The sequence below is a fragment of the Borostomias antarcticus genome (genome assembly GCF_949987555.1).
Source record: "Borostomias antarcticus genome assembly, contig: scaffold_43, whole genome shotgun sequence".
NCBI lineage: Eukaryota > Metazoa > Chordata > Actinopteri > Stomiiformes > Stomiidae > Borostomias > Borostomias antarcticus.
The window spans coordinates 2,079,729-2,089,312 of record NW_028176769.1 but is presented as its reverse complement, the minus strand read 5'-3'; positions in this window follow the sequence as shown (position 1 = coordinate 2,089,312).

Below are 9,584 nucleotides of genomic sequence, written 5' to 3'. Positions count from 1 at the left end.
TGCGCTAGCTACAGTCCATCCCAACTATGCTACTATCAATCCAATGCGCTAGCTACTGTCCATCCCAACTATGCTACTATCAAACCAATGCGCTAGCTACTGTCCATCCCAACTATGCTTCTATCAAACCAATGTGCTAGCTACTGTCCATCCCAACTATGCTACTATCAAACCAATGTGCTAGCTACTGTCCATCCCAACTATGCTGCTATCAAACCAATGTGCTATCTACTGTCCATCCCAACTATGCTGCTATCAAACCAATGTGCTAGCTACTTACCATCCCAACTATGCTATCAAACCAATGCGCTAGCTACTGTCCATCCCAACTATGCCACTATCAAACCAATGGGCTAGCTACTGTCTATCCCAACTATGCCACTATCAAACCAATGGGCTAGCTACTGTCTATCCCAACTATGCCACTATCAAACCAATGCGCTAGCTACTGTCCATCCCAACTATGCTACTGTCAAACCAATGCGCTAGCTACAGTCCATCCCAACTATGCTACTATCAAACCAATGCGCTAGCTACTGTCCATTCCAACTATGCTACTATCAAACCAATGCGCTAGCTACAGTCCATCCCAACTATGCTACTATCAAACCAATGTGCTAGCTACTGTCCATCCCAACTATGCTGCTATCAAACCAATGCGCTAGCTACTGTCCATCCCAACTATGCCACTATCAAACCAATGCGCTAGCTACTGTCCATCCCAACTATGCTACTGTCAAACCAATGCGCTAGCTACTGTCCATCCCAACTATGCTACTGTCAAACCAATGCGCTAGCTACTGTCCATTGCAACTATGCTACTGTCAAACCAATGCGCTAGCTACAGTCCATCCCAACTATGCTACTATCAAACCAATGCGCTAGCTACTGTCCATTCCAACTATGCTACTATCAAACCAATGCGCTAGCTACAGTCCATCCCAACTATGCTACTATCAAACCAATGCGCTAGCTACTGTCCATCCCAACTATGCTACTGCAAAACCAATGCGCTAGCTACTGTCCATCCCAACTATGCTACTATCAAACCAATGCGCTAGCTACTGTCCATCCCAACTATGCTACTATCAAACCAATGCGCTAGCTACTGTCCATCCCAACTATGCTACTATCAAACCAATGCCCTAGCTACTGTCCATCCCAACTATGCTACTATCAAACCAATGCGCTAGCTACTGTCCATCCCAACGATGCTACTATCAAACCAATGTGCTAGCTACTGTCCATCCCAACTATGCTGCTATCAAACCAATGTGCTAGCTACTGTCCATCCCAACTATGCTGCTATCAAACCAATGCGCTAGCTACTGTCCATCCCAACTAGGCTACTATCAAACCAATGCGCTAGCTACTGTCCATCCCAACTATGCTACTATCGAACCAATGCGCTAGCTACTGTCCATCCCAAATATGCTACTATCAAACCAATGCGCTAGCTACTGTCCATCCCAACTATGCTACTATCAAACCAATGCGCTAGCTACTGTCCATCCCAACTATGCTACTATCAAACCAATGTGCTAGCTACTGTCCATCCCAACTATGCTGCTATCAAACCAATGTGCTAGCTACTGTCCATCCCAACTATGCCACTATCAAACCAATGCGCTAGCTACTCTCTTTCCCAACTATGCCACTGTCAAACCAATGCGCTAGATACTGTCCATCCCAACTATGCTACTGTCAAACCAATGCGCTAGATACTGTCCATCCCAACTATGCTACTGTCAAACCAATGCGCTAGCTACTGTCCATACCAACTATGCTACTATCAAACCAATGCGCTAGCTACAGTCCATCCCAACTATGCTACTATCAAACCAATGCGCTAGCTACTGTCCATCCCAACTATGCTACTATCAAACCAATGCGCTAGCTACTGTCCATCCCAACTATGCTTCTATCAAACCAATGTGCTAGCTACTGTCCATCCCAACTATGCTACTATCAAACCAATGTGCTAGCTACTGTCCATCCCAACTATGCTGCTATCAAACCAATGTGCTATCTACTGTCCATCCCAACTATGCTGCTATCAAACCAATGTGCTAGCTACTTACCATCCCAACTATGCTATCAAACCAATGTGCTAGCTACTGTCCATCCCAACTATGCCACTATCAAACCAATGGGCTAGCTACTGTCTATCCCAACTATGCCACTATCAAACCAATGTGCTAGCTACTGTCCATCCCAACTATGCTACTGTCAAACCAATGCGCTAGCTACAGTCCATCCCAACTATGCTACTATCAAACCAATGTGCTAGCTACTGTCCATCCCAACTATGCTGCTATCAAACCAATGTGCTAGCTACTGTCCATCCCAACTATGCTGCTATCAAACCAATGCGCTAGCTACTGTCCATCCCAACTAGGCTACTATCAAACCAATGCGCTAGCTACTGTCCATCCCAACTATGCTACTATCGAACCAATGCGCTAGCTACTGTCCATCCCAAATATGCTACTATCAAACCAATGCGCTAGCTACTGTCCATCCCAACTATGCTACTATCAAACCAATGCGCTAGCTACTGTCCATCCCAACTATGCCACTATCAAACCAATGCGCTAGCTACTGTCCATCCCAACTATGCCACTATCAAACCAATGCGCTAGCTACTGTCCATTCCAACTATGCTACTATCAAACCAATGCGCTAGCTACTGTCCATCCCAATTATGCTACTATCAAACCAATGCGCTAGCTACTGTCCATCCCTACTATGCTACTATCAAACCAATGCGCTAGCTACTGTCCATCCCAACTATGATGCTGTCAAACCAATGCGCTAGCTACAGTCCATCCCAACTATGCTACTATCAAACCAATGCGCTAGCTACTGTCCATCCCAACTATGCTACTATCAAACCAATGCGCTAGCTACTGTCCATCCCAACTAGGCTACTATCAAACCAATGCGCTAGCTACTGTCCATCCCAACTATGCTACTATCAAACCAATGCACTAGCTACTGTCCATCCCAACTATGCCACTATCAAACCAATGCGCTAGCTACTGTCCATCCCAACTATGCCACTATCAAACCAATGCGCTAGCTACTGTCCATCCCAACTATGCTACTATCAAACCAATGCGCTAGCTACTGTCCATCCCAACTATGCTACTATCAAACCAATGCGCTAGCTACTGTCCATCCCAACTATGCTACTATCAAACCAATGTGCTAGCTACTGTCCATCCCAACTATGCTGCTATCAAACCAATGTGCTAGCTACTGTCCATCCCAACTATGCCACTATCAAACCAATGCGCTAGCTACTGTCTATCCCAACTATGCCACTGTCAAACCAATGCGCTAGCTACTGTCCATCCCTACTATGCTACTTTCAAACCAATGCGCTAGCTAATGTCCATCCCAACTATGCTACTGTCAAACCAATGCGATAGCTGCTGTCCATTCCAACTATGCTACTATCAAACCAATGCGCTAGCTACTGTCCATCCCAACTATGCTGCTATCAAACCAATGTGCTAGCTACTGTCCATCCCATCTATGCCACTATCAAACCAATGCACTAGCTACTGTCCATCCCAACTATGCCACTATCAAACCAATGCGCTTGCTACTGTCCATCCCAACTATGCCACTATCAAACCAATGCGCTAGCTACAGTCCATCCCAACTATGCTACTATCAAACCAATGCCCTAGCTACTGTCCATCCCAACTATGCTACTATCAAACCAATGCGCTAGCTACTGTCCATCCCAACGATGCTACTATCAAACCAATGTGCTAGCTACTGTCCATCCCAACTATGCTGCTATCAAACCAATGTGCTAGCTACTGTCCATCCCAACTATGCTGCTATCAAACCAATGCGCTAGCTACTGTCCATCCCAACTAGGCTACTATCAAACCAATGCGCTAGCTACTGTCCATCCCAACTATGCTACTATCGAACCAATGCGCTAGCTACTGTCCATCCCAAATATGCTACTATCAAACCAATGCGCTAGCTACTGTCCATCCCAACTATGCTACTATCAAACCAATGCGCTAGCTACTGTCCATCCCAACTATGCTACTATCAAACCAATGTGCTAGCTACTGTCCATCCCAACTATGCTGCTATCAAACCAATGTGCTAGCTACTGTCCATCCCAACTATGCCACTATCAAACCAATGCGCTAGCTACTCTCTTTCCCAACTATGCCACTGTCAAACCAATGCGCTAGATACTGTCCATCCCAACTATGCTACTGTCAAACCAATGCGCTAGATACTGTCCATCCCAACTATGCTACTGTCAAACCAATGCGCTAGCTACTGTCCATACCAACTATGCTACTATCAAACCAATGCGCTAGCTACAGTCCATCCCAACTATGCTACTATCAAACCAATGCGCTAGCTACTGTCCATCCCAACTATGCTACTATCAAACCAATGCGCTAGCTACTGTCCATCCCAACTATGCTTCTATCAAACCAATGTGCTAGCTACTGTCCATCCCAACTATGCTACTATCAAACCAATGTGCTAGCTACTGTCCATCCCAACTATGCTGCTATCAAACCAATGTGCTATCTACTGTCCATCCCAACTATGCTGCTATCAAACCAATGTGCTAGCTACTTACCATCCCAACTATGCTATCAAACCAATGCGCTAGCTACTGTCCATCCCAACTATGCCACTATCAAACCAATGGGCTAGCTACTGTCCATCCCAACTATGCTACTGTCAAACCAATGCGCTAGCTACAGTCCATCCCAACTATGCTACTATCAAACCAATGCGCTAGCTACAGTCCATCCCAACTATGCTACTATCAAACCAATGTGCTAGCTACTGTCCATCCCAACTATGCTGCTATCAAACCAATGTGCTAGCTACTGTCCATCCCAACTATGCTGCTATCAAACCAATGCGCTAGCTACTGTCCATCCCAACTAGGCTACTATCAAACCAATGCGCTAGCTACTGTCCATCCCAACTATGCTACTATCGAACCAATGCGCTAGCTACTGTCCATCCCAAATATGCTACTATCAAACCAATGCGCTAGCTACTGTCCATCCCAACTATGCTACTATCAAACCAATGCGCTAGCTACTGTCCATCCCAACTATGCCACTATCAAACCAATGCGCTAGCTACTGTCCATCCCAACTATGCCACTATCAAACCAATGCGCTAGCTACTGTCCATCCCAACTATGCTACTATCAAACCAATGCGCTAGCTACTGTCCATCCCAATTATGCTACTATCAAACCAATGCGCTAGCTACTGTCCATCCCTACTATGCTACTATCAAACCAATGCGCTAGCTACTGTCCATCCCAACTATGATGCTGTCAAACCAATGCGCTAGCTACAGTCCATCCCAACTATGCTACTATCAAACCAATGCGCTAGCTACTGTCCATCCCAACTATGCTACTATCAAACCAATGCGCTAGCTACTGTCCATCCCAACTATGCTTCTATCAAACCAATGTGCTAGCTACTGTCCATCCCAACTATGCTACTATCAAACCAATGTGCTAGCTACTGTCCATCCCAACTATGCTGCTATCAAACCAATGTGCTATCTACTGTCCATCCCAACTATGCTGCTATCAAACCAATGTGCTAGCTACTGTCCATCCCAACTATGCTGCTATCAAACCAATGTGCTATCTACTGTCCATCCCAACTATGCTGCTATCAAACCAATGTGCTAGCTACTTACCATCCCAACTATGCTATCAAACCAATGCGCTAGCTACTGTCCATCCCAACTATGCCACTATCAAACCAATGGGCTAGCTACTGTCTATCCCAACTATGCCACTATCAAACCAATGCGCTAGCTACTGTCCATCCCAACTATGCTACTATCAAACCAATGCGCTAGCTACTGTCCATCCCAACTATGCTACTATCAAACCAATGCGCTAGCTACTGTCCATCCCAACTATGATGCTGTCAAACCAATGCGCTAGCTACTGTCCATACCAACTATGCTACTATCAAACCAATGCGCTAGCTACAGTCCATCCCAACTATGCTACTATCAATCCAATGCGCTAGCTACTGTCCATCCCAACTATGCTACTATCAAACCAATGCGCTAGCTACTGTCCATCCCAACTATGCTTCTATCAAACCAATGTGCTAGCTACTGTCCATCCCAACTATGCTACTATCAAACCAATGTGCTAGCTACTGTCCATCCCAACTATGCTGCTATCAAACCAATGTGCTATCTACTGTCCATCCCAACTATGCTGCTATCAAACCAATGTGCTAGCTACTTACCATCCCAACTATGCTATCAAACCAATGCGCTAGCTACTGTCCATCCCAACTATGCCACTATCAAACCAATGGGCTAGCTACTGTCTATCCCAACTATGCCACTATCAAACCAATGTGCTAGCTACTGTCCATCCCAACTATGCTACTGTCAAACCAATGCGCTAGCTACTGTCCATCCCAACTATGCTACTGTCAAACCAATGCGCTAGCTACTGTCCATTGCAACTATGCTACTGTCAAACCAATGCGCTAGCTACAGTCCATCCCAACTATGCTACTATCAAACCAATGCGCTAGCTACTGTCCATTCCAACTATGCTACTATCAAACAAATGCGCTAGCTACAGTCCATCCCAACTATGCTACTATCAAACCAATGTGCTAGCTACTGTCCATCCCAACTATGCTGCTATCAAACCAATGCGCTAGCTACTGTCCATCCCAACTATGCCACTATCAAACCAATGCGCTAGCTACTGTCCATCCCAACTATGCTACTGTCAAACCAATGCGCTAGCTACTGTCCATCCCAACTATGCTACTGTCAAACCAATGCGCTAGCTACTGTCCATTGCAACTATGCTACTGTCAAACCAATGCGCTAGCTACAGTCCATCCCAACTATGCTACTATCAAACCAATGCGCTAGCTACTGTCCATTCCAACTATGCTACTATCAAACCAATGCGCTAGCTACAGTCCATCCCAACTATGCTACTATCAAACCAATGCGCTAGCTACTGTCCATCCCAACTATGCTACTGCAAAACTAATGCGCTAGCTACTGTCCATCCCAACTATGCTACTATCAAACCAATGCGCTAGCTACTGTCCATCCCAACTATGCTACTATCAAACCAATGCGCTAGCTACTGTCCATCCCAACTATGCTACTATCAAACCAATGTGCTAGCTACTGTCCATCCCAACTATGCTGCTATCAAACCAATGTGCTAGCTACTGTCCATCCCAACTATGCTGCTATCAAACCAATGCGCTAGCTACTGTCCATCCCAACTAGGCTACTATCAAACCAATGCGCTAGCTACTGTCCATCCCAACTATGCTACTATCAAACCAATGCACTAGCTACTGTCCATCCCAACTATGCCACTATCAAACCAATGTGCTAGCTACTGTCCATCCCAACTATGCTGCTATCAAACCAATGTGCTATCTACTGTCCATCCCAACTATGCTGCTATCAAACCAATGTGCTAGCTACTTACCATCCCAACTATGCTATCAAACCAATGCGCTAGCTACTGTCCATCCCAACTATGCCACTATCAAACCAATGGGCTAGCTACTGTCTATCCCAACTATGCCACTATCAAACCAATGTGCTAGCTACTGTCCATCCCAACTATGCTACTGTCAAACCAATGCGCTAGCTACTGTCCATCCCAACTATGCTACTGTCAAACCAATGCGCTAGCTACTGTCCATTGCAACTATGCTACTGTCAAACCAATGCGCTAGCTACAGTCCATCCCAACTATGCTACTATCAAACCAATGTGCTAGCTACTGTCCATCCCAACTATGCTGCTATCAAACCAATGTGCTAGCTACTGTCCATCCCAACTATGCTGCTATCAAACCAATGCGCTAGCTACTGTCCATCCCAACTAGGCTACTATCAAACCAATGCGCTAGCTACTGTCCATCCCAACTATGCTACTATCGAACCAATGCGCTAGCTACTGTCCATCCCAAATATGCTACTATCAAACCAATGCGCTAGCTACTGTCCATCCCAACTATGCTACTATCAAACCAATGCGCTAGCTACTGTCCATCCCAACTATGCCACTATCAAACCAATGCGCTAGCTACTGTCCATCCCAACTATGCCACTATCAAACCAATGCGCTAGCTACTGTCCATCCCAACTATGCTACTATCAAACCAATGCGCTAGCTACTGTCCATCCCAATTATGCTACTATCAAACCAATGCGCTAGCTACTGTCCATCCCTACTATGCTACTATCAAACCAATGCGCTAGCTACTGTCCATCCCAACTATGATGCTGTCAAACCAATGCGCTAGCTACAGTCCATCCCAACTATGCTACTATCAAACCAATGCGCTAGCTACTGTCCATCCCAACTATGCTACTATCAAACCAATGCGCTAGCTACTGTCCATCCCAACTATGCTTCTATCAAACCAATGTGCTAGCTACTGTCCATCCCAACTATGCTACTATCAAACCAATGTGCTAGCTACTGTCCATCCCAACTATGCTGCTATCAAACCAATGTGCTATCTACTGTCCATCCCAACTATGCTGCTATCAAACCAATGTGCTAGCTACTGTCCATCCCAACTATGCTGCTATCAAACCAATGTGCTATCTACTGTCCATCCCAACTATGCTATCAAACCAATGCGCTAGCTACTGTCCATCCCAACTATGCCACTATCAAACCAATGGGCTAGCTACTGTCTATCCCAACTATGCCACTATCAAACCAATGCGCTAGCTACTGTCCATCCCAACTATGCTACTATCAAACCAATGCGCTAGCTACTGTCCATCCCAACTATGCTACTATCAAACCAATGCGCTAGCTACTGGCCATCCCAACTATGATGCTGTCAAACCAATGCGCTAGCTACTGTCCATACCAACTATGCTACTATCAAACCAATGCGCTAGCTACAGTCCATCCCAACTATGCTACTATCAATCCAATGCGCTAGCTACTGTCCATCCCAACTATGCCACTATCAAACCAATGGGCTAGCTACTGTCTATCCCAACTATGCCACTATCAAACCAATGCGCTAGCTACTGTCCATCCCAACTATGCTACTATCAAACCAATGTGCTAGCTACTGTCCATCCCAACTATGCTACTATCAAACCAATGTGCTAGCTACTGTCCATCCCAACTATGCTGCTATCAAACCAATGTGCTATCTACTGTCCATCCCAACTATGCTGCTATCAAACCAATGTGCTAGCTACTTACCATCCCAACTATGCTATCAAACCAATGCGCTAGCTACTGTCCATCCCAACTATGCCACTATCAAACCAATGGGCTAGCTACTGTCTATCCCAACTATGCCACTATCAAACCAATGCGCTAGCTACTGTCCATCCCAACTATGCTACTGTCAAACCAATGCGCTAGCTACTGTCCATCCCAACTATGCTACTATCAAACCAATGCGCTAGCTACTGTCCATTCCAACTATGCTACTATCAAACCAATGCGCTAGCTACAGTCCATCCCAACTATGCTACTATCAAACCAATGTGCTAGCTACTGTC